The following is a 27,428-nucleotide window of genomic DNA, read 5'->3' on the forward strand; positions in this document are numbered from 1 at the left end:
TTAACCTCCTGCAGCTGGGAGAGCTGCTTGTGCTGCAGAGGGGCAGTTCACCCCTGGCTCTGTTTATGCAGTGAGGAAAGTCCCCCTCCTGGGAAGGGCAACTTTCCACTGGTGGAGCTGAGCTCTGCTGGTCAGGATCCTTTGCCCTGATCAAAAATGGCTCGTGGTTTCCCTTATTTGCAATAACTAGAATACATCTAGGATGATCTTATCAGATGAGCAGAAAAGCCCAAAAGCTATGTCTATATAATCATATAAGATGATGCTTAGTGAAATCAGTCCCAAGATATGGACAGAAGAGGTTTTTCCTTATTGTTGTTTTTAATGTAGTATGTACTATTTTTTGTTCCTTTTGTATGTTCTTCCCCTATGGTATATCCCCTGTTGTCACTGTATTTGATTTTGGTACCCATTTATCTAATTTAGGGAGGGGAAGGGGAATAATAAAATGCTAAAACAAGGACACAGGATGACTTATTGCAACAATGATACTTACAGGACACTATGTTGGAAATGATCTTCACAATTTGGGGGGGGTGAGTGGAGGAAGTAGGAACAAAAACAAAGGAGGAGGTAACAATGTACCTTACTCATGTAAATATAACCCCTCTATATAGCATCTTTACAATAAAATAATTTTTTTAAGTCAAATATCCAGCTAGGTGCCAGTGCTTCACCCCTGTAATCCTAGCAACTCAGGAGGCTGAGATTTGAAGATCACTGTTTGAAGCCAGCTCCAGCATGAAAGTTCATGAGACTTTTTATCTCTAATTACCAACCAAAACCTTAAGAGCAGATCTGTGGTTCAAGTTTTAGAGCACTAGCCTTAAACAAAAAAGTTCAGGTCCAGTGTCCAGCCTCTGAATTCAGACTCTAGGACTGAAAAAAAAAAGTGAAATATTCCCTGTTTTCACTATAGGTGGAAGCTAAAATTCATAGACATGTACATACACATTTATATACATTTACAAAGAACCTGATTCTCACAATGGAAATATATGGGAGGATAAGAGGAAGAGGAAGGAGAAAGAAAGATGGAAGGTAAATAACTTCAAAGTAAAGTGCAACTATGCACAAAGTCAATACAAGGAACCTCAATCAAAGCTGTTAATCAATAGAAGTTTTGGCTGGCCTGGGGAGAGAAAGCAACAGCAAGGTCTGGGCATCAGCAGGAGGGGAGAAAGCCTAACAAAGAGGATGAATGAGGATGGATAAGATCAAGAAATGTCATTTGCATGTATGGAAATAGAACCCTGAAACCTGATGAAATTGTTTTAAGAAAGGGAATGGAATGTAGGAGAGGGGTAGAGGGGATTAGGTTGATTGGGTACCTGGTACACTTGTATAGCAATGTCGCAATCAACATCCCCACCTTGTAAAACTAAAGTGTGCTTATAAAAATGTAAATAAGTTTTTAAGGGAAAAGTAAAATGATATTAGAAGGAAATTTGGGAGTGAAAGACTGGTTAAATGGCAACTGAATGGGTAGACTTTTTCTACTTGAATTTCTTAAAAATGTAATTGGTTGCTTAAACAAAATAACAATTTAGTATGCCATAAGTATAAAACAACAGTACAATGGCCAAGGGTGGAGAAATAGAAGCATACTGTAAAAGCCTCTTTTAAAAAAAAATACTATACGTGGAGTGGTATGTTAACACTTGAAAGGAGACTATGATAATTTCAAGATACATAGTGTGATATATTCTACTACCTTAATGTTGTAAGTTTATCTTATGAAGAAAACCCAGTTAAAATCTCCTGTGACTGTTTCCACATGAACTACTTCCTCTGGAGGAGGGTCAATTGGTACAATGGTAGCTGGTATGAGCTATTTTGATGTGCCTCTTTAGTCCCCTTATACAATCAAGGAACTTACTTTTTCTGGATGCAGAAGGTTGACTGCTGACAACTCATATCCAAATGCCTGCTCAGCAAATTTCCTTTGCTAGAGTGAGCTGTCTTACTCAAGATTACCCCGCTGCATAGCCTATGTTCAATAACCAGTCACAGGGCACAGTCTCATTATTTTCTCCTCAACTAGTACAAATATACAACTCTAGCCTGACCTGTAAGAGACTGAGACCTCTGTTGCTACTACATCATAGTCCAACCTCTCCCTCTGTTGACTCATGCTTCCCTTAACCCTCATGGGTATTAACCAAATCTCAAGAACATTCTCCCAGAAACCTGCAATGCAAATCTAAGAGACTCTGTTTCCTAGGGAATCTGGTGCTTACACCTGCACACATAGAGGGTGTGAAGAGATATGCTTAACTTTAAAATGAACTCAAAGAGGCTGTTCCATCTAGAAAGAGTTAATTTCAATCATCTTTTAGGCTACTACCTCCAACATACTTGAAAGATGACTCTCATTCCAACAGAAAGGTACAACTTTCTGGGTACCATATTTAGAAAATGGACCAGAAGTTTCCTAGATTCTTCCATACTATTGGCACAACCCTTAAGCAAACACCTTCAGCAAATGAGACCCCAGACCTCTTTGATAACCAAGCCTCATGACTTTGGAGTACAATGGTCAATAAAAAGGAAGCATTCTTAGTCTGTTTCTTAAAAAAAAATCCATCTCCATGTTTCTGCTAAAACATTCCTCCAAATAGTTTTATTTAATTTATTCTCTAATGCATGGATGCACATACTTTTCCAATACCTTCACACATACTGCTGTCATTTCTTGGTTGCCTTTTCGGTGACAAAATGTCCAAGATTCAGGTGACCCAGACAACTGTGTGGAGGAGAAAAACCTTTGTGGAATGCCAAGTCTCGCATTCAACTTTTCTCTGCTTATTTATTCTATGTGCGTACTCTCCAGTTCCTGTTCTACTCTGGCTTTTTAGTCACTTGTGAAAAAAAGTTTCTTAAACTTTCAATTTAGGTTTACAGAAAAAAATGGCAGAGACAGAACAAAATGTTCTTGTATATTCTTCACCTAGTTTTCCCTAATGTTAACACCTAACATAACCATAGCACACTTGTCATAACTAAGCAATTAATATAGGTAAAATACTTTATTTAAAGTACAGCCTTTACTTGGATGTCACTAGTTTTTCCACTAATGTTCTTTCTCTGTTCCAGGATCCAATCCAAGAGAGCTTATTACATTGAGTTGTCATATTTCCTTCGTCTCTTCCAACCTGGTGACCATTTCTCATTTATTTCTTATTTTCCATGACTTTCAGCGATTTTGTAGAATGGCCTCAACTTTATGGAATGATCTGATATTTTCTCATGATTAAACAGTTGTGAGACATTAAGAAGAGTACCAAAGGCAAAGTGGTCTGTTTGTCACTTTATACCACAGGGTACATGATACTACTAGAACTTATTACTACTAGAGTTAACCAGATGTCTCACTCTCTGCTCTATTTCCTTTCTACACTTGATTTTTTTTAAACATCATGAAGCCAAGTCATAGGCAGGGGAGGTGAATATCTTACATAGATTATTCAAAGTTCTTCTGTAAGATTTGTTTCTTCTCTTCCATTTAGTTGTTTGCATCCAGATAACTTATATTTGTTCTTTATAACACTCTTGAGGAAGTCATTTTGTTGCTCAAATTATTCTAGTTTTGGCTACCAAGGGTCTTTCAGATTGGTTGCTGTGTCTTCTTGACATATGGGTTTCATCAAAATATTTTTTCTCTCTTTTGTGCTAGAACTTCTACGTGGTATTTTCCTTTCCTGTTGCTTCTATAATCAGCCATTTCTCTAAGGACCCCTGATTCCTTCTAGTTTAGAATGGCTGTTAAAAACCTAAGTCTGCATACTGAGTGAACTTGCCACTACTGACTTGTTACTATTTCTAGGCCTTCAGTAAAAATATATGTATGACTAGTAACCCATATACACCTGCCTGACTGTGGTTTCTGTCTATCCTTATGAATGTATATTTGTATCTATTATGTGCTGGCATCTCTAACTCTAATCCAGTCACTCCCTTGGTTTTTTGTTCATTTGTTCTGTTTTTGTGATTTCCTTCTCTGACCTTAAGAACCTTACTCCAAGTCCTCATGTCTAGATTGTGTGTGTGTTTGTGTGTGTGAAAGAGAGAGACACAGAGAGAGAGTGAGAGAGACAGAGAGAGACAGAGAGCACACTAGTACTAGAGCTTGAATTCAGGGCTGGGGCTCTGTCCCTAAAAGTCATTTGCTCAAGGTTGGAGCTTTACCACTTGAGCCACAGCTTCACTTCTGGCTTTTTAGTGGTTTACTAGAGAGATGAGTCTCACAGACTGCTGCCCAGTTGGGCTTCAGACAGCAATCCTCAGATATCAGCCTCTTGAGTAGCTAGGATTACAGGCCCCTAACTTAAATTCTGTGAGAAATAATTAACTGCATTACAGAGTCCACATGCATCTCTCTCTCTCTCTCTCTCTCTCTCTCTCTCTTTCTCTCTCCCCTTCTCCTTATAATATCCAGTTAAAACACTGTTTTCCAAAATTCCTTTGGCCCCAATGAGGTTATTACATAACTTTATGATATGCTTAGACTCAGATACCATAGACTATATTCCATTTGGAGATTCCCTGACATTCTGGTTAAATTTTTTTAATTTAAAAAATAGTGTATTGTTCTGAGGCTTTTGAGATGATATGCAAAATTAGAAAGAATGCTTCATTTGTAGTTGGAAGACAAAACCAAATCTTGAATACATCACTATGTGATCTTGCACAAACCACTGAACTTTGAGACCTCAGTTTGTCCAAAAGCAAAGTAGAGCTAAGTTGTAGAAATAGGAATGAAGTCTATATGATTTACAAATTACCTAGTGCAGGGAGGAAAGATTTGCTTCTCTTGTCTCTCTTCTTCTTAGTCCCTTAGCTTTTGAGTGCATTCTATTTTTCCCTACCTTAATTTTTAACCAGTGTGGTCCTGGTTCTTCAGGGTGTCACTGTCCCCTACACATTGTTATTAATCTTCCACTTCCCTAATCTTAACCCCATTCATTATAATTTGCCTTTATCTTCCTGGGCAGATGGGAGCTTGAGAGAAGAAAGGGCTGTGAGCAATAACAATAAATATAGTCTACACTGTGAAACAAGCATGATAATTAGATCTGTAAGAGTTTAGCTATGTCTGCAAGTCTAGACCTCAGTTTCTTCATTTAGAAGCTGGGAATATTCCAGAGCCATGAAAAGTACTAAACTAATAAGGATAATCAATGTTTTCCTATTTTCATTAAGTGTGGTATAAATGATCATATCTGGTGGTTTTCTGTGGCCCATCATGTCCTCCTGCAGGATTGTAGTCTTCAAAACTCTCTTGGTATCTTGAAAACACCTCATACTGACTCAGGGGCCCACCTCTCTTGTTTTCCCCTCACATACCCACTGACATGCTACTTCTATGAGAATGCTGCTTCCTGCCTAATCCAGGACTCACTTGCCTCTCTGAACTGCTCATGAATACTACCATTCTTTTATTTCTGCCTGGGACACTGCAGTCGTGCCGTATTCCATGAACAAATGAACTGATTGACGCTCCTTCTTATTTCTGTGCGTTAGATATTCACTTGGATTCAAAGAGTATTGTCTGGGCTTCCAATCTCAGCCTCTGAGAAAACTAGCTTTTTGTGAGATTTCCCACAGCACCATGTCTTATCATTGGCTCCCAGGCTGGTTTGTAGAGCTGGGCTTGGTATGGCTCATATAGCTTCTCTAACATCCTGAGCTCTCCATATACCCTTCTCTTTCTCCCAGAGGCCTTGCTACAAGATACTTCCTCCTAATGGTCTCTTTCTTTCCATACACATGACTCACAGAAATTGTTACACGAGTAGAATAATAGGGGTAAGGTTTTCTTGAATAATCCAGCCAAGTTCAGCTGCATTTTGACTTAACAGGGGCCATTCTACAAAAATGTCATACCATAAATGCACTTCATAACCCTTTAAGTGTGAGACTATGTTTGTTATTACTGTTATTATTACACCTTGCTGATACAGGAGTGACCTTTAAGAAGCCAAAATGTCATCACCACAGAGTAAAAATGAGGGGAATTTCTAGGCTTGTGCATGCAAGGACATTGGATCAGCCCCCCCTTTTCCTCAGAACTCTTGCTGGCTAAAGCAGAGCCTACCATCCCTTTTGCTCCTCTAGCGACAAGTTCACGCTTCTAAATACACGACTTGATTCTTGCTTGAGGCAACGTTTATCTAGTGGATCAGATGTAACCGCCAGACATAGAACTCAGCAGCAGTTAGAGCCTTTGCCAACTATTTGAAAATGCGCTTAAAAATAAAAAAGAAGGCAAGCAAGATAGAAGAACTACCCTCCCATCCGTTCCCCAGCCCTGGGGGAGCCCTGTGATGGCTCGCTCTCGGAGAGCACTGGGTGCAGCTGACAGCTGTGTCTGCGGTATGGAAGGCGTGGAGAAGAACGGCCTAATATTGATTTTTTGAAACACAGACAGGAACTAATGACAGAATTTGCTTGACTGTGATTCTCCTGTGTCTACCTGCAGAAAGGGAGAACAGAGGCAAAGCAGTTGCCAAAATACTTTCCTTCTGTCATCTTCTCCAATCTCAGTATTTAGCTCCGGCTTTTCTGGTGAACATGTTGGCTTCACACCAACATAGACAGAGGAGGCTCCATGGAAGACACAAGGTACAGAGAGGCTGCTGAGAAGGGTCAGTATCAGCCATTCAACCTCTGCTTTGATGTTTGTTGTTTGTATGGAAAAGACTTGTGTGGAAGCATCCATCTGGGCTTGTCTGAGGGGGCGGGGGAAGAGGAAGAACAGGTGGTGTGGTTCCCCTTCAAAAAACAAAGCAAAGAAAACAAGCAACAAACACAACCTTCTTAGCTACTCATCTCTTCCAGCATTATAACCAGGGACCTTTTAAAAGACAATTTCCAGTCCCTGCAGGCAGCTATGGCCTTCATTCATATCCCCCAAAGAGAACCCTGAGCTAGTCTCTCCTTTTCTACTTCTGGATATATTTAAAACAGACAAGTATGCTTCTGTCTCCATCCCATGCCCCATTACTCCCTGCCATTGAAAATACCCATCAAAGAAGTGGTGCTATCAAAATATGTCCAAGTGGAGGTCATCAACTGGTGCTCTGATGTACAGCGGATCCTCAGAGTGACCTGCTTGTTATCACCTAGGACTGAGGGCCATCTGGAAAGCTGATAGAGCACACTCCTGAGTGTAGTTCAGCAAATGGGCGGGGAAGCCGCACCCTGAGTGTAGGCAGTATCATCCCGTACACTAGGGGCCCAGAATGAATAAAGAAGGAGAAGAAAGGAGAAAGCTTACAGGCATGCATCTTTGACTCTTGTGGATCCATTGATGGCTACTGCTCCCGAGAGAAATCAGGCTTCAGCTTCCTCAGCCTTTGAATGTGAACTTGTGCCAGGGAGCTTGTACACCTTTCAGCTTTGGACACACGTTGCATCATTGATTGGTTTCTCTTGTTCTGAGTCTCCCAGTGTCCTATTCTAGCCAAAGTGCTGGTTTCCCCAGCTCTCTAGCCTTCAAAGGGGTTCATAGTGAAAGACACCAGGTTTTGAGGGTATAACCCAAACTAAGAAATTCCCCCATCGTTACATATGTATGGTATGGGATCTGTCCCTTGGGAAAAGCCAGAGTTCTATAATCTTATTTGGGGCTAAGATTCTTCTTGCCTCGTGGCTATCAGCAGAATCCACTCAGAACACCAGGAAGCTCTTGCTCTGTGGGAAAGGATTTCCTGGAGGAAAATATTTCCTTATCGGTCATTTTCAACCGTTTTCCTGCGGAGGAGGAACAAGATGGCACTCTGCAATGAGGTAGGGGTGAACAAGATAGTACTCTGCAGTGAGGAAAGCAAATTGCCACACAGGATAATGGGGCCTATGTTAGTTTTAAGTTTAATGCAGAATCTACTCTCGTGAGTTAAAAATAAGTTATTTTCATCCTTGGTGTTTTCTTTGCCACACCTTATTTGTGAAACCGTTTCTGAAATGAATTACAAGAAAGGATTAGGAAAACTGTTCCAAAGTGAACAAGCAGTATGACAAAGGTGAGAGGGAGAGGTATGTGACTAAAGTCTCCAAAATAGAACCTTCTGCTTGCACTTCCACCCATTAGTATTTGGTCTAAGTCTGCCCCTCAAGAGAGGCCAGAGAAAGACTCAGAGGGACCTTTGCTTCTGACTTGGAAAATACAGACACAAGATGTCTTAAAAGGCTAGGAATGAACTGATGAAGGGAACAGGGAGTCTTGCATGTGTCACTCACTGAACATTATGTCTCATAACCTAACCACAATAATATTGTTTTGAATCTTGGGAGAGAATGGAAAGAAAATTGTTGCCATCCATTTTACAAAGCTTCCCAGAGCATTATTGGACATCTCTCTACTAATTATGGTAATAGTTTCTGCAGGTTGAAGTTTGTGTAGATGTTTCCTACACTAACCAAAGACATACCTTTGAGACATATTAATCTCTATGAGATAGATTATTTTAATACTTCAGACATCAGACAAATAAATAGCTTTAAATGGTTGCACAATTTGGTGGCTGAATGAGTCAGCTCCAAATCAGAAAAGAGTCAAATGGAGCAATTCAGAGAATAGAAAAATCCTGAAAGGAGTAGTGAGGAAAATCCAGCCACTAATCATGCAGGATGCAATTCCTACCCCTCCTGGAAGAAAAAAATTCCTAAAGCTGTACTAGTGCTGTGAATGAAGGAAAACTAAATTAGGCTGAGTCTGAGCAGAGCAGTCTGAGAGCTGGGTTGGCTTGACACCTTCCCTAGGCTGACTCCAAGAGCAGCATGAATATGAGGATGCTCCCAGATGGAGGCATGGGTGGGCAAAAGACTGCAAGACCCACAGAAAGCAGAAAATACAGGAAAACACAGGAAGGGCAGCACCTGGACATAAACCTGGAAACTGAGGGTTTGAAATAAAAGTTGGTCTAAAGTCAGATGGGCTTCCCAGCACTGCTGCATAGGTACCTCCATGAAAAATTAAAGAAGAAGCAGAAGAGGGAAGACTGCATTATCACACACACAGGCACAGGCAAGGTACACACACACACACATACACACACACACACACACACACACACACAGAGGTATCCAAGTAAATACCTTAAGGATAAATATATATCTTATTTCTTCTGCACCCCAGGACCTACAACACTGCCAGTTAATAGCAGGTACTCAATACTTACTTTTGAGACAAAAAATGAATAATTAAGTCAAACAAGATATAGTTACAGGCAGTAAGCAAGGCATGCTGGTTGGTTACAAAGCTCAATTTGTTCAGTCTAAGGTGACTTCGTGGAATGAGGTTGGGTGTAAAGGAACAATGTTCCAATGTCTTCAGGATTAGTCAGCTGGTCCAGGCAGCTGAGATGTAGCCTTGCCAACAGAGATGTCAATATAGTCATCAAATTTTAGCACGAGGCATCAAAGATCCAGGGCTAAAGTCTGCATTCCTAAGCTGTGTCTCTGCTTCCTATTTACTGTGAAACTAGGACTGCTACAGATTCTCTCAATACTCAGTTTCCTCATCTGTAACATTAGGAAAACATTAGTACTCAACACAAAGGATTATTATGAGAACTGAGTGAATTAGTATATGTTGTGTCAGTTGGGCATAATGGCCCACATTTTAATTCCAGTGCTCAGGAGGCAGAGACAGGAAGATTTCAAGTTCAAGGCCAGCTTGAACCACATAGTGAATGTGTAAACAAACAAACAAAAAAGGAAACACAGGGCTGGGATCTAGCTATATTGATACCTACTTTTGCCCTGAGGCAATCTTCCTGGCCCTTCTCTCACTGGATTTCATTTCCATGGGACCAGGAAGCTTTGTTTAAATATATTCTAACCAATGTTCAGCCTATACAATAATTGTCAACAGGTCCAAACTAGTTTAGCAGAATTTTCCAGTAAAATGTCATGAGACTACAGAGCTAATTCCTTATTACTTCAATACATTGAAACATTCAGCAGCTGCAGTTTTATCCACCAACCAATTGCACTTTCCGCAATTCTACCACAAAAAGCCATTTAGTGTGTCTGATGCATCCTTGCTGGCTTGAAGGCTGTTCTGCTGATGGAGCGTAATGCTCTTCTCACCATTGGCGATGACCAAGGTTCTCTTTTCTGACCATTTGGCTATGTGAGCAGGTTGAGATGTCAAAGGCAGTCATTGTTGGCATTGTTGTCCTTTTTCTTCTCCAAGGACTGGCAGAGTAACTTGCTGTCTGTCTCTATCCAGCTGGGCAATTTCCTGACAGAACAGAGCAGCTCTGTAACGCCAGCTTGCAGGTTCAGGTTTCTACCTTGCAGACCTCTGCTTCAATCCCTGTGTCTACCAGTCAGCTTCCTAACAAGCATGGAAACCGAGAACCCCGGGGGCTCCTTAGACAAAGGTGGTGACCTCTTCCAAGATGCTTGTCCATCTTGCTTTCTTCTCAAACTTTGATGCAGTATAATTTTTATGATAATTAATTTTTTATTTGAATTATATTCTTATCCTCTTTAAGTAGTTGTACAAAGGCATTACCATTCAACAAATAAGTTTATGAATGCAATGCATTTTGATTGTTGCCACACCTTTCATTATTCTTCCCCCACCCTCTGTCCCAATCCCTCCCTTCATTTTCTTACTTTCATAACATATGCAACAAATTTCATGACCACATTCTTCCCCCCTTTCTTCTCTTCAATTTGTCTTCCCCTCTCCGCTTGACCCCTACCTCCTACCTTTCAACTACACTGAAGCATTCAGAGCTACAGGAGAGTATTGCCCCAAACTTCATGTATTTATTGTGCATCTACTATGTCTAGCATCAATGGCAGAAATTTTACAATATTCATAAAAGAAAACCATTTGTATGTTTTTTTTCTTTTTAGCACTATCCTTTTGGCTTTAAGTGTTCTATAATTTCCACTGTAGCTTAAACATTGTAAGCTTTCTTCATTTCTTTTTCATTTTGTTTCCTTGTAATTATATATTCCGTGTTAATGAGAGAAGTAATGAATTAAGTAACTATCTGATAAATTCAATTAAAAGACAATAACAATTTGGGTCTCCCTAGCCAAATGGAAAGTTCCAGTATGAGTTTTCCATCCATTCTACTCTGTTATGAATAGCTGGTTAGTTCTGTTCTCAATCCGTAAGGAAATGGTCATGTTTACTGAGCAACTACTGCACCCAGTCACTTTTCTAGGTGCTGTACAGGCATCGTTTTACTTGGAGTATGGATTTGCTGCCGTCATCACAAATTTGCAGCTTCTTGTGGGTTTTACACTTCCCTGAATACATTTAAAACAATGTACAGGGACAAAAACCCCTCATTGCTCCATTAACACATTACCCATCTCAGGGTAGTAGTCTCCTACAGCGTCTAGTGCTTTGATGTATTAACTACTCAGTAAGCAATGTTTACTTCAACAGATTTATCCCTATAATCTCCATTTATATAGATATAAAGACATCTTGCATAAAAATCTCAAGTTAATACCAAACTTTATTCAAAATTTCTGCACTTTTGAATTTGCCATTTAGATGTCATTTGAATGTGTTTGTCCAATGTTTGGATGTCATAAGAACAAAACAAGAGTAAATATTTGAGTGATTTAAAGGCTCAAGTGACAGGTAAGCTCAAGATAAATCCTCTTGGCTTCAGAAAAATCTGACTGTAAAGGTAAGACAATGAAATACCTGGGAAATCTCACCCATATCAGAGGGCAGAATCAACTCAGATCCCTGCTTGCAAGTCAAGCAGAGGCCCTGATTATGCAGGACAAGGCCGGGTCACACTGCATTGACTCTGCGGGAGAAAATGAAGCATTCTGGCATTCAGCCAAGATGGAGTTATTGAAAATCCAGTGTAGATGTACCTGTATGATCTGGGGAACACAAAGGATGAAAGAGAGAGTTCCTTTCTTTTTTGGAAAGATAAGAGTAGCATAGTTTAAAGAAGTACAAAAGAATGCAAAGCAGGAACAAATTCAATTTAATAAAAATATTCCATTATACACATGCACAATTGAAAACCATTAGAAATTTAATTCAGCAAGTACCTTTTGAGTACTATACTATATGTGAGCAGGGCTTAGGTAAGGCTGTTCTGTTCATCTTCAAACACTGGACCTCCAAAGTTGCCTAGCAATAATTCATAACTGGATGGTTAATCTTACTGTATGGAAAAAAGATCTTACAAGGGAGCAAAACTCTAGGTCTTCAAAATGCCTGGCAATAATTTATGATGAATGAATGGATGAATGAATAACTGAATTTTCCTGCAATGAAAAAGCTTACAAGAAAGCAAATTGGTAGGAAAAATACATGTAACTATAATATTAGATAGAAATCGATTACAGTGTAGAGAAAATACTACAAAGCAAAAATAAGAATAAAGTTTTACAAACAGATAAAATCCTTTGGGTATGTTTAGGGAAATGGAAGATGAGACTGTACTGTAATACTGAGCTATCATTATCTCTGATAAGAGTCTTTCTTGGGCAATGGGAGGAATTTTAAAACATAGAATAGCTTCCTACTATTAAGAATAAACTGAGAGGGCTGGGAAGGTGGCTCAGTGTTAGAATGCTTGCCTTGCATGCATGAGGCCCTGGGTTGAATTCCTCAGCACCATATAAACAGAAAAAGCCAGAAGTGGCATTGTGGCCCAAGTGGTAGAGCGGTAGCCTTGAGCTGGAGAGCTGAGGGACAGCGCCCAGGCCTAGAGTTCAGGCCCCATGACTGACTGGAAAAAAAAGAAGAAGAAGCTGAGAAATAATCAGTGTAATAGAAAGAAAAGGAAACAGAGGCAGGAAGGGCAGTTAAGGAGGGTAAATCCAATGGAAACAGCTTTGTCTACAATGGGCAACAGCAAATTTCAAATGTATACACACTGAAATCTTTCATCTTGCTTACTGAACATATATACAGTTTTGGTGCAAGGTTGAGGGAGGAACAATTCTGAGTTGAGGCAGACACAGGCAGTTTTCTCCAAACTTAATAGGGCATGAAGAAGATAAGTCTTTGCAATTTCTCTTAAGATAAAGATACAGAGATAATTTATCTTTTTTTTTTGGGGGGGGGTCCGGTCGTGAGGCCTGAACTCTGGGCCTGGGCGCTGTCCCTCAGCTCTTCAGCTCAAGGCTAGCACTCCACCACTTGAGCCACAGCACCACTTCCGGCTTTTTTCTTTTTGCTTATGTGGTGCTGAGGAATCGAACCCAGGGCCTCATGCATGCAAAGCAAGCACTCTACCACTGAGCCACCTTCCCAGCCCGATAATTTATCTTAAAGATAAGTCTTTGTAATTTCTCTTAAAGAGTTTAAAGGACACTGGATGACCCATTGCAACAATGATACTCAAGAGACAATACGTTGGAAATGAACTTTACAACTTTGGGGCAGGGGGAGGATAGTAGGAGAAAAACAAAGGAAGGAATAACCATCCTCAACAAGAAATGTACTCATCACCTCACTCATGTAACCATAACCTCTCTGTACAGCATCTTTACAAGAAATAAAATTTTAAAAAAGAGTAGGAGTTTATAATAATTTAATTTTAATTCTGGCCGGTTGATACAGGGGTGGCAAGGAATTGTGCTATGAGCTGAGCTGAACAGAAGACATTACCATTCAGGACAGTGAAAGACCATAGGCACTAGTAACATCATTTATTTAATCTGAGACTACATGTGCTCATTGAGGCAATTATTTTGATGTTAGATCTATACAGTGACAAACACTGGAATATTTTGTAAGACTCCAATGGTTCTTTTTTTTAGTCTGGGACTTGGCGATCCCAGAGTACCAAAGTTCAGCATTTGGCTTATTTTTCATATTAAGATTCTTAATCTCCATCCAAGAAAGAAAGAATATCAAACTCCATCAATTTAACTAGGATCCTATATGGAGTTAATAAATTACCCAAGGATATATATTTTGGAAAATGTAGTAGAAAATTTTGTTTCTAATGAAGCTTGGGTTAAGACTCGATAATGGGAAAGTTAAGGTTTCCTGAAAAATTGAAGGACATTAAAAATCATTTTGAAATGACTTAACAAAATTCTAAATTATTGTCTGGTATAGCAAGGAATCTTTTTTATAAAGAAAAATGACTGAAAGAATAATAACATAAGATTGGAATAAGAAAGCACTAAATCCCCTATTTTAATTTTGATAAATGGTCAAATTTGAAACAAAAGAAAACTATTTTCTATCAACAAATGAACATCATTGGGATTGGAGTGATATGCGATAGCTGATTTTATAATTGTATTTTTTTAATTTTTTAAAAATAAATTATTTTATTGTTGTAGTTAAAGACCATTTACACTATCCTCAGGAAAATCTACTACTTCAGTAAATAAATCCCTCTATCCTTTGCTATAATAATCCATTCTGCTACTGAAAGTAGCAACTCACAAAGCTTTTGTTTATAATAAGCACATGATAGAAATATGGCTGTCAAGAATATGCCAACCCAGGGGAAGGTGACTCAGTGGTAGAGTGCTGGCCTTGCATGCATGAGGCCCTGGGTTCGATCCCTCAGTACCACATAAGCAGAAAAAACTGAAAGTGGCGCTGTGGCTCAAGTGGTAGAGCGCTAGCCTTGAGCTGAAGAGCTGAGGGACAGCACCCAGGCCCAGAGTTCAGGCCCCAGGACTGGCCCAAAAATAAAAAAGAATATGCCAACCCACAAATGTAGCACTGATACTCACTAGACACCATATTGAAAATGAATGATACAATTTGGTAAGGAAGGGGGTTGGGAGGGAAAAACTGGGTGAAAATGAGGGAAGAGATGAAACTGTTCAAGAAGAAATGTACTCATTACCTGTCTTATGTAACTGTAACCCCTCTGTGTATTACCTTTACAATAACAGTAAAAAAGAATGTACCAACCCAACATTACTTGGTTACCTTTGACATTGTGATAATAGTTCTTGTAGCACTATATATTCTCTAAGGAGATTTATGTTCTTAGCTGGATATTGTGGCTTACTCCTATGATTCCAGATGACGGGGAAGCTAAGGTGGTTAGGCAAAACTAAAAGACCCTGTGTGAAAAAAATAATTAAAGCAAAAGCAGGATATGGCTCAAGTTGTGGAGCATTTGCCTTAGCAGCATGAGGTACTGAATTCAAACCTAAACACTTCAAGAAAAAAAACAAGAAATCTAATTCTGAGCTTCAAAGATGAAACAAATCTCTCATGATCCATAAATGCAACAGGACTTCATTTAGTCACATAGGGTTTTATATCTCATAGGCACTGTGCCTTGAGCTATGATTTCCACACCATGCCAGGATGCTCCAAGATGGTCATGGAAATCCATAGGGACATGAAAGACTATTTTACATCCTTCAGTGAAACAGCTACACGATGCCATGAACACAAGTAGCTCAGAGTAGCTCACAGTTTCACGCTGGATCATACCACATCTTTTCAGAGCTGCCATGTCTTTGTAAAGCTAGGTTTTGACATTTGCTGTGATCAAAAGGGCTGCTTCATGAAAATCAATTGGAGCAAGGGATGGCGGCTTCTGATCTGATTCCAAAGTTTAAGAAGTTGCTCAGTGTCAAACAAGCACATGCATTGCATTCCTAAGTGTGGTGAAGAATAAAACAAATATTTTCTCTTCAATTTCTTTATTTTATATTTTTTATTATTTGAGAAGCATATTTTTGTACTTTGTTATAACCATTCTATCCTTAAACTGTTTTGTTTCTTTTTTTTCTATTAGCATATAAGTGCTCAAAGGCATGGCTTCCATCTATGCATATAATATGCTTTGATCAGATTCATCCCCGCCATTGTATTTTATTATTTCCTTTCACCATTTTTAAATGATTTTAAGTGTTTTGTTACTATACTTTCATAGACACATATCAAATATTTTGATCATATTCCAACCCCTCTTTCCAACTCCCAAGAGTCCCATCATTTTACATTCATGTCTTTTATTGTTTCTTTGTTGATGTTTCATTTTTTAGGTCTAGATTCTGCACATGGTTGAACATGTGATATTTATATTTCTTAGTCTGCCTTTTTCACTTTATGTGCTGAATTTCTGTTCCATCCATTTTCATGCAAATGACATAATTTCATTTTTATGACTGAATCATACACCATTGTATATGTTCTATTTTTCTAAATCTTCTGGTGATTTATTAGGACATAAATAGTTACTGGTTTGGGAACCTGTTTAATAAGTGAAACTATCAGACAATTCTTTCAGCCTATGAGCACGAGGAAAAATTTGCTAACATGTTAAGGGAGCTATGAACCAGAAGTGTTTGGGAACACTGATTCTAGTAGTGATAACCACCAAAGAGCTACTGTTCCAGTTCTGTAATCGGAAGCCAGCAGGCTCAAGAAACTGCTGGGTCTAGGCTATTGCTGCTACTGCTTCTTCTGCTTCTGCTACCTCTGGGCAGCAGAGCCATGCTGCAATGGCTGTACCTGCACCAACAAAGAGGTTCCTCACTACCTGTAAGTCAGTCTCCATGTGAGGTCTCAGTCACTTCCATAGAAAACCAGACCCTTCCTGGCTCTTCTTGCAAGTAGGAACAGTGGAAAATCAGCCACCTCGGTTCTGCTGTCAGCTCCTCCTGTGCATGTTCCTAGCCAGACCTAAACTGCATCCTCATCACTGTCTCCAAGGAACCTTGTAAATGTCATTCACAGTTTTCAAGCCTCTGTATTATAAGAAAGATACTGGAATGATGATTGAGTAGAGGAAGGAAGGAAGGAACAAAGGGAGGGAGGGAGGGGGGAAAGGAAGGAGGGAATTATCCATAATTTATTTAGACAATAGACTATGTAACAATGAACTTGGAATAAAATCTGCAAAATAAAGTGATAAAATAATAATAATACCATTCATATAGGGTTACAGTGCTATAAAACAACACAATACATTTTTTAAAATAAAACACAAATGTGTGGTAAAATTTAAAAAGCATGCATAGAGTGATAGATTGTATTAAAAGTATTTTGGAAGGCGAAACAGAGAACAGTGAGTTTGGGTACCATAGTTAGACTACTCAAACCCAAGGGCTTCCATCCTCTACTATTCATTTGCTCATGACTCTTGGGTTGTCCATTAGCAGAGCTCAGCTGGAGTGGCTCATGCTCATGTCTGCTCTGGCATTGGCCTCATATGTTAATCTGTGTAGACCAGTGAGTTTTTACCTGGGTTTGCTGCACCCAGGTGTTCTTCCTCTTGTGTCTGTGGCCTTAGATTGGATGCCTGGATCTCTCCTTTTCTAGGTCTGTCTGCATAAACTCTCCCATCCTTAAAGACTGGAATTGATAACAAAGTGACAACATTCTAGGAGAGCAAAAGAGTATGTTGCAAGGCTCCTCTCAAAAGGCCAGAGCTTGGATCTCATATGTTGTTCTTTTTTTTTTTGGTTAATTTTATTTTATTGTAAAGGTTCTGTACAGAGGGATTACCATGACATAAAGTAGTGAGTACATTTCTTACCGAACTTTGTTATCCACGCCTTTGTTTTTCTCCCACTTTCCCTTTTCTCCCCACTACCCTCCCCCCAAAATGTAAAGTTCATTTCCAGCAGTTTCTTGTGAGTATCATTGTTGCATTGGGTCATTATTTGTTCTTGTTTCACCATTTTGTTATTCCCCTTTCCTTCCCCAAATCAGATAAATGTATGTACAAGACATGGGGTACCAGAATCAAAGATAGTGATTGCCAGGGATAAATCAAAGGGAAAAATAAAAATGGAATAAAATAAAAAGAAAGAACTTGACACAGTACATTGATGACCACAAGGTCAACAACCGAAAAAAAGACTTGTGTTTCTTAATCAAAATGAACTCCAAGTTGTATGTCATTCTTGTGTGGGCTGGTTAAGGGTCAGCCCGGGGTTAAAAGTTGGAGAAAAATTGACCCTTAATGGGAGAGCTACAGAGAAGTTTTATACACATGTGATGTACCACACAGGAATTATGTCAGTGGTTTCCATCACTAGGGTAAAATAGCTGAAACAATTAATGAAGAGGGAAAAGATTACTTTGGCTAACAGTTTGGGATGTTTCAATCCAAGATTGGTTGGTCTCATTCACTTTGGGTAGCCTGATGTTCACTCTTATGACCAAAAAACAAAAGGAAAGATGGAAAGGATTAAGGACCCACAATTCCTCTGAAGAACTCACCCTCAGTGACCCAGGGGCTTCCCACCTCTTCAAGAATCTTCCAAAGCACAACCCTGGGATCCAAGACTTTAAGATATAGGCCTTTGGGGAACATTTAAGATCCCTACTATAGCACATATACATTATGTAAGGAAATCTCACCACCATTGTATGATTTAAGAATACCAGGCCATAATTGCAGTTATCTTTTACATTGTTTTTTATTCTTGGTCTTTCTGTTGAAAATGTGATTGTGCATTCAGTTTCACTACTTAGCATTCCAGAGATGTCTGGGTTAATGCCTTTTCACAAGCTAATTATTCAGTTGTTTCTCTGGTTTTAGAATATAGTCCACAGACTACCAAGAGAATAGGATTTAGGGAAAAAAAAAACCCAAACCTATATTTGAAGAAGTCATCTTCGAGTAATAGGAGACTAGGGCTGAGCAGCAGTTGGAACGGATTGCTTTTGGAATATCAGAGGTATTTATTTGTTGCCACTAACTTTCAGTGAAAACAATGAAAACTTTTGACCAAACTCTCTCCATAATTATGGTTCAGAGATCTACACAGATAGAGTGAACTTGGGCAGTCCTGATAGAAGCCACATTGTACAGTGGAGCCTGATGGAGGTCATGGAATGAACAAAGACTGAAAGGGGAAAGAGAGGAGCTGGCGTCAGACTAAACAGCAATACCTATCAGTGAGATGTAGCCATAGTTTATATCACCATGTGGAGACTAATTCTGATGTATCCAGGTTGAGTATTGGAAAGTATTTGCTGGGAATGCGAATGCTTTGGAGCACAAACAATCCTGCTTGGGACCTCCCCCTCCATCACCTTACATAAAAGTGAAGGGAAGACAGGAGTGTTTTCATTCTTATTTTTTGAGAAATACACTGAAATGCTGAACTTGCATGTATTAATATCCAAGTATTGGCTTGCCCAGAATTATAGAGATAAAGAAGGGCAACATCCCTTATAAATTCCATGAGAAAGAAAGGCTATCTGAAGACAGTCCCACAGCCTCAAAACACCCTCTCTGTGAAGACATAGGCCTAGGCTAGCTAGTCCAAATATGAAGGCTGACGGAGACCAATTCATGCAAACACACAGGCATAGCTATGGGACTCACAGAGTATGTTAGAAAGCAAAAGTATCTTCCTTTAGGGAAGGAAATGAAGAGGGGGTCTGAATCCTTTGAGATTGGAGGGGTGGTTTTCAAATCTATTTTATTTATTTTAGCTATTTTGCCTCAGGTTTGAACTCAGGGCCTCATATTTGCAAAGTTGGCTTCCTCTGGTGACTTTTAACATTTGAGCCATACCTACAGCTTTGCATTTTTGTTAGTTGTTTTGGAGATAGAGTTTTGGATATACCTCTGAGACCAGACTAGTCCTCAAACTCCAATTCTCCAGATTTTAGCCTCCAGAGTAGCTAAGATTGCTGATAGATGTGAGCCACCAGCACCTGGCTTGGAATTTTAGTCAGCTTAAGAGACATTGCTTCTCAACGGGCTACATACAATAATGTTGCATTTGCCTTTTATCAGCTTTGATGCAACTGGCATTTAGCAGCTCTTTAATTACAAGACTCTTATGGCATCTGTATAGAACTTATTTCAGATTCTAAAGCCTCAGGACACTGAAAACATATTTAGAATGCGCTTTATTCAAGTGTTAAATTTAGTGAGACAATTCTAGAGTGTAGCCTTGCTCTTTGCCAGTGTTGAGTATTTGTGTGGCTGTTTCTCTTATTATTTCATGATGTAATCGTGCTGCTAATGACTACCTGCTACAGTGTATCTAAGTCTTTTCCTTCCTTCGGCCAATCCATAATCAATCCCAAATTCTTTAAAAATTTAAACTTACTAAGGTATAATTTATGTATAATGAGATTTGTTCATTTTAAGTGTGCCAATGGATTTTGACAAAGGTACAAAATAGCCTCACCATGATCTTGATATAATGTTTTCATCAGCCCCAAATGTTGCCTTGTGTACCTTGGTTCCTGGTAGCCATTCTGCTTTGTACCATGATAGCTTTGCCTTTTGCAGAATGGAACCATGTAGAATATAATCTTTTGTGTCTGGCTTTTTTTTACTTCCAATAATGCTTTGTAATAATCTGTTTCATTGGGTGGCTCAATTATTTTATTTATTTTATTCCACTGTATGGATTGCCAGAGTTCTTTATCCATTTACTCATGAAGTTGTTTCTATCTAGTTTGAACATTGATGCCAATCTCTTTTTCTTTCTTTCTTTCTTTCTTTCTTTCTTTCTTTCTTTCTTTCTTTCTTTCTTTCTTTCTTTCTTTCTTTCTTTCTTTCTTTCTTTCTTTTTTCTTTCTTTCTTTCTTTCTTTCTTTCTTTCTTTCTTTCTTTCTTTCTTTTTTTGTCAGTCATGGGGCTTGAACTCTGGGCCTGGGTGCTGTCCTTCAGCTCTTCAGCTCAAGGCAAGCACTCTACCACTTGAGCCACAGCGCCACTTCCGGTTTTCTGGTGGTTTCTTAGAGATAAGGGTCTCACAGACTTTCCTGCTTGGGCTGGCTTTGAACTGCAATCCTCAGATCTCAGCCTCCTGAGTAGCTAGGAACCACCGGTGCCTGGCCTGTTTTTGTTTTTGTTTTGTTTTGTTTATTTCTTTAGGGTAGTGAGATAGCTTGCCAGAAGGAACTTATACATTTACGTTTATATGAAACTGCCAAGGTATTTCTATTTTGCATTATCATCTGCAATGCATGACATCTACTCGCTATGTTCCTAATAAATGGAAGTTCAGAACCATGGTGAAATGAGGTCATTGGAAGAGCAGAGGAAAGGGAAGCCAACAGAACTTGGTTGTTCTAAAAGTCAACCGAACTGACTAAACTGGGAAAACTTAGAATTCAGATACTTGAAAGAAGGGACAAAGACAATGGTGATAAAGAAGCAGTTATCACTTAAAAATAGCAGCAAAATGTCCTGAAAGAAAAGGAATTACAAGCTATGAAAATGGCCTGCGGGAAGTGGAGTCCTAACAATAAAAATAATCTCATTCAGTAAGCAAACCATCAGGATTGATAATTAAAGAGACAAAAATGTGCAATAGAGACTACTTCCCCTTGTTTCTTTGTTAGTTTTACCAGTCCTGCAGCTTGAATTTAAGGCCTAGGTAATATCCCTGAGCTTTTGTGCTCAATGTTAGAGCTCTACTATTTGAGCTCCACTTCCAGCTTTTGGGTGGTTAATTGGAGATAAGAGTCTCTTGGAGTTCCCTGCACTGGCTAGCTTCAAAACGTGATCCTCAGATCTCAGCCTCCGAAGTAGCTCTATTACAGGTATGAGTCACTGGTGCTTCTCCCACTCCCGTTTCTTTGTTTTAGTCTTTCTTTGATGTATTTTTGCATTCAGCAAGTGATTTATGTTAATAGGCTGACATAGCATATATCTATATAGGGCATAAGGAGCTGTGCAATGTTTCTTAAATCTTAATGTGCCAATGAGTCATGTCGCATCTTATTAGATGCATATTTAAATCCAGCAGGTCAGGTCTGCATTTCAGCATTTCCACATTGCTGGGCTGCAGACAGAGTGTTAGACCTCATGGGTTCAAATCCTGCAGTCAGCACTTAGATCTGTGTAAACGAGGGCACATTTCTTAATCATTCTGCCTTGGTTTATTCCTCTGTAATATGTGGATGATAGCAAGCATCACCCCTAGGATTTGAGGATTACAGGAGTCACTGCCCATCAAGGGTCATGCCAGGATTGGTGGAGATGCCCCACAGCATTTCTCTAGTTTTCTCTAGGTTCCTCTGTCCACAGCAATTGTATGTTCCAGCCTCCTAGCACGCTGATTGAGTCTTGCCCAGTGTTTTAGTTCCTTCTGGGTCCTGTGTGGTATTTCTGGTGCAGCCACTGGTTCTGCTAGGGATGCTAATTAAAAGAGCCCATTCAGAGCCACTAGACTGAGACTGCCCTGGAAAATGAAAGCCTACTGAAAGGATGTCAAAGAGAGAGATTAACCATTTGATATGCTTCACCTAGTGGAAATGTCACAGGTTCAGCCCCGTGGGGTGACTACAGATATTTCCACATGCAGAGAGAATGCTGGGAAGGTGCTCAGATAGTGCATTTGAAAGAATTTCCAGTGTAACCTGAGGGGCCTGTTGACAGCTAAGAGAGCTGCACCAATGTGCCCTTCCCTCCATGACAACCAGGCCTTCACTCAGCCACAGTGGCCAGCGAATAGACTCTCTAGCATTGTTTGCACCCTCCCCTTTCATCTGCCGCCAGCATCTGTGCGGATGTCCTAATTGGTCCTCTGGATCCAGTCCTCTTTGGCCTGTCAGTTCAGCTCTGTATATGGCCCACTTTCATCTCCCTGCTTGCTTGGCATATTGCACTCTTCTCATAGTTTTCTGATGGTTTTTAAAAGCAGCTTGTAGAGCTTGGATGAGCTTCATAACATTTCTGCCTCCCTGTTAGTAACTGTATTAGAAAAACAGCTGTTAATCTCAATTAGGTTTTGATTGCTAATTAGCAAGTACCTGTCAGGCTCAAGCAGCCCCCTTTCCTGGTCCCATCCGCTATTTCTCATGCAACTGGTATATTTGGTTTCCATGAGAACCATTTAGCTAGATGCCTTGCAACCCAAATTGCAATCTCGTTGGTGGCTTTGAGAATATCTTTCTATATTGTGAGTGAGATTCCTTGTCTACATTGCTCCTCCCTGGTGTTCTATATTTTCTGTTCCTATTATCATCACAAGCATGCTCCTTGGAAAGAGTAGTCAGATAACTAACAAGGCCATTCATTTGAGTTAAGGTTTAGAATCCACGGTTTAAAGTTTCATCTGACTAGGATGCGTGTTCTCCCACCTACATCTCATTTACCTATATTAGAAGTTGACACACTGCCATTTTGGTAAGCAGACCCTTTCTGAAATACAAGCCTACACATCACATGTTGTCTGTGGGACATCCAAAAATGAAGTTACTCCAAATCAACTCCAGTTGGCCTTTAGAGTTTTCCTCAAATGTTTGTCTCCTAGCTGTCTGCTCATATTTACATTTGAGAGTCTTTTCTAGGCTTAAGGTTGGCAAATGGGCCAATCCAGATCATCTGCCATTTGTCCTTGTAAAGTTTTGTTGGAACATACCTATGTTCATTCCTTTGTGTATCATTTATGGCTCCTTTTCTATGGCTGTTTTTGTGCCACAGTGGTGGAGTTGAATAGTTCCAACCGAGAACCAAACTATTTACTTTCTGACTCTTCCCAGAAAACCATAGCTTCTCTAAACTGAGCACAAACTTTAGCTAGCCAAATATCAGAGATACTACACAGATGCCTCATTTCATTTTCTTTATATAATCTTATTTGTTTACATGTTAGTGAGTAGGAACTTTGAATATAGATAAATGTAGTTGGCAGCTTGGGGGACAGATGACAAAATGAAGCTTTTAGTGTTCAGAGATGGAGACTCAGTTTCCACCTACTAGCAGTCATTTAAAGGATCAGTCTAGTTTCTTCAGCCCCAGGGCAACTTTGGCAGTCATTCTCCTTCTCTACTTCAAAGGAACTGAATTAAGTGTAAAATATTCTGGGAAGAAAAGTGTTCTTTTTGTTTCTTCCTTTCTGCTAGCATTGAGTAGGAAAGTCACAGGCTTTTTACCTTTTTCTCTAGCCCTACCCTTCATTTTAGGAAACCTTCCTATCAGAGAAAGGGCATGAAGATCATTCCTTGGGTTCAGTGCTGAGGCTAAGTATTCCAGCTAGTCCCCACTCAATGTGGAAGACAGTGAAGAAGAGACTTCTTGGCCCAGCTGCTTGGAATGTAGACTGTCTTATGGATGGTCCAAGAACCCCTTTGACATCTGCGTCTAACTGTAAACATGGATCTGACAAGAGCTCTCAGTACTTTGTATGCACAGGCTCTCCTGAAAGGCTACTTGCAATACAGGTCACTAGGTGCCTGAATTTTGGAATCAGCGGGCCTGGAATGAGATTCAAGAAGGTGTTCTTCTGACAAGGGATCAGATGACTCCCGGTGCTTCAGTCCAAGAGTGCCTGTGGTAGAGTTCATGGGAAACATGGTTCTTATCTTCTTACCCATGGAGTACTTCTTATTTTGCTTCAAGCTATAGTTCGCTACACCCACCCCTCCACTTTTCCATCCTCCTGGACTTTTTCAGGTTCAGGTAATTCTTCTAATTGCATGCTTTCTGTTAAGTTTTATTCTTTCAAATCATTTGTTCTTATCACTCTCATAGGCACTGAGGAAGAGGAAGGGAGATAGATGCACGTACTTCATCTTCTACTGTGATTGGATTTTCCTTTGTGGGCTCTTCTCAACTAGTCTTTGCTGAAAGAGGACTTCTCTCATTCTATATTTGCTGCAAATATTTAATATGCTAAGGTCACCCACTGCAATTTATTTTAGAGAATGGCAATTAACTTATTTTCCCAAATAGTAGTCATTTGTCCCAGTATCATCTACTCAATAATCATGTTCTTTCTCACTGATTTGTGATGCCACCTTTAATATATACTAAGTTTGGGGTCGATTTCTAGACTATCAAATCTAGTATATTGATCTGCCTGCCAATTCTTTGGTCAATGCACAATGCCTTAATTATTGAAGCTGTATTAACTGGTAGACAAGTGCTCTTGCATTCATTTTTATTTTCAATACATTCTTGACTCTTTTTGCCCTTTACCTTTAAAATCACTTTGTCACACTCCCTTCTCTTCATCTCTTCTAGATTTTTCATGAAGAGTTCATAAATCTACAAAGCATTTTGTGAAAGATCAGCATCATTTTTTCTAATGCAAACACATTTTATCGATTTAGTTAAGACCACTTTTATGTAGCTTAAACTTTTATAGTGAGCTGCTACAAATAAGTCGCTAACTTCCTAACATATATTCACTTCTTTGTTGGAATGATGAAATGAGACTTCATTTTTCATCACAGTTTCTTGTTCTCATTTTGAGAGAGATTTAGGGGTGGAGAAGAAGGAACATTTGCAAGAGGCTTTGTTTTAGATAAGAAAATTCAATGTGACTTGGGAAATTGGGCTCATGAAAGTGAGGGTTTATTTTGGATTTCAATACGTTTGAATTAATAGCAGTGCCTAGTAGTTCTTTACTTAAAACCCATAATAATAAGCTTGCATCATGCTGTTTTTTCATAATAAAACAAAAAGTATGTTAAAAAACTAATAATAACAGAAATGTAATTCATAGTTAAGCTGCCCTTCAATAGCTAGGGAAAAGGAGCTGCAGCAAGCATACAATTAAGCAGATATCCTCCTTTTCATGTTACCCACCGCCAGTTCACTCAGTGACTGGATGTTACCAGAGTATGTCAGCCCCTTAACAATATATTTTAATTTAGTTGATTTTCCCAAATGATCTTCCCAAGTTTGGGTGATGTTTTTCATACTGCCTTTGGATCACAAGGCAGAATGTGTTTTTCAAGTAATAAAATCTTTTTTTTTTATTGTGAAAATACTGTACAGAGGGGTTACAATTACATGGGCAAGATAATGAGTACATATCTTATCAAGCATTGTAGCCTCCTCCTTTGTTCAAGTAATAAAATCTTATCCTGATTCTGAATCTCAGTAAGGCATGCCCTAAATTCCCTGAAAATAATGCCTTATAATACTGGGTAAAACTTAAAATGAGACACTATCCATACAACTCTATATGGAACTTTTTTTAAAAAAAGCTTTCTTAGAAAGTTACAGAACCCTAAATATTCTCTCCCAAAGAGGAAAAGGGAAACAGAACCCTAAATCTAAAGTATCATCAGATCCAAAGTATTTCATGAGAACTAAGAAACAACCGAAATAAGACTCTTTTGGACATCCTAAAAATGAGGAAGATTCAACCAGACACACTAGGTAATGTTGTAGATTGTAAGATTTACCCAGATTTAGAGTTTATTTTTCAATGAGGAGGAATATATGCTTAGAATGCATAGAACAGTAATAGAAACTTGATCTTTGTGCTTACATTACATCAAACAACATTCCAAAAGATCAAAACAAAATCTCCCTAGCAAACTTCCATTATGCACTTCAGAGTTCAGCTTCAAACTGAGTCATGGCCCTTCCTTGAGCAAACAACTACCAAGGACTATGCTGTTCAATATAGTAATGACTTGCTGTTGTGGTCACTTATAAGGCACTAAGTTTAGTTTAGTGTTTTGAGGAATCTCCAAATCACCTTTCACAGTGATTTCACCAATTTTCATCCCCACCAACAGTGTAATAGAGTTACTTTTCCCTTATATCCCTGCCAGCATCTATTGTTTGTTTGTACTCTTGTATTCTCTCATATGTGGAAGTTTATCTAAATTGTAACTATATACATAAACATATACAGGGCCATTTGTAAACATACACAAACACATTAACTAAAGGCTGGTATATGCAGAGGAGGATTCCAATGGCATAACTTCTTTGAATAACTAACCTAAGAGTTTAACAGAATGAATACCAAGAAGCAGGAACATGTGTTGTTGGGTGGTGAGGTTAAGGAGAGGCAGGGAAGACAGATGGAGAGAGGTGGAGAGGGGAACAAATGTAGCCTTAAGTTCACTGCATGTAGGTGAAAATAAAATGAGATAAACTGAGGAGATGGGTGTGGTTGGGAGAGATAGGGAAGAACAATGAAAAAAGTGACATTGAACAAGAGGCATTGTACTCACAAACTGAGGTGTTGAATTGAAACCCCTTTGCATACTACTTAGAGATAATAATAGTTAAAAAAAACTAGAAAAGACTAAAAATGGAGCTATCATACGATCCTGTAATACCACTTCTGGGCATATATCCAAAGAAATGTAAGTCATCATACAATAGAAATACCCGAATACACATGTTTATGTCAGCACTATGCACAATAGGCTAACTATGGAGTCGGCATAAAGGCCCACCAACTGACAAAAGTCACTCAGAGAGACAAAGGATGCATATTTTCTCTCATAAGTGGAAGTTATGGATGAAAAGTATATAAAAGAGGTAGGACAATGCATACAAGGCCATCATACGCATATATAAATGATCGAAGTAATGAGTATGGTATACAGAGGGATGGGTTCCCATGGTGTAACTCCTTTAAACATCAAACAGTTTAACAAAAATGAACATTAGAAAGCTGAGACATGTCGTAGCTGAAGGGCGTCAAGGCTAAAGGGAGCAGGGTGGAGGAATAGAGAGAGGAATGCTGCCTGAATACAGTCCTGACACTGAAGGCACATTCGTGAAGATGGAATTAGGGAACTGCAGGAG

Source organism: Dipodomys ordii, unplaced genomic scaffold, assembly GCF_000151885.1.
Source record: "Dipodomys ordii isolate 6190 unplaced genomic scaffold, Dord_2.0 Scaffold83, whole genome shotgun sequence".
Lineage (NCBI taxonomy): Eukaryota > Metazoa > Chordata > Mammalia > Rodentia > Heteromyidae > Dipodomys > Dipodomys ordii.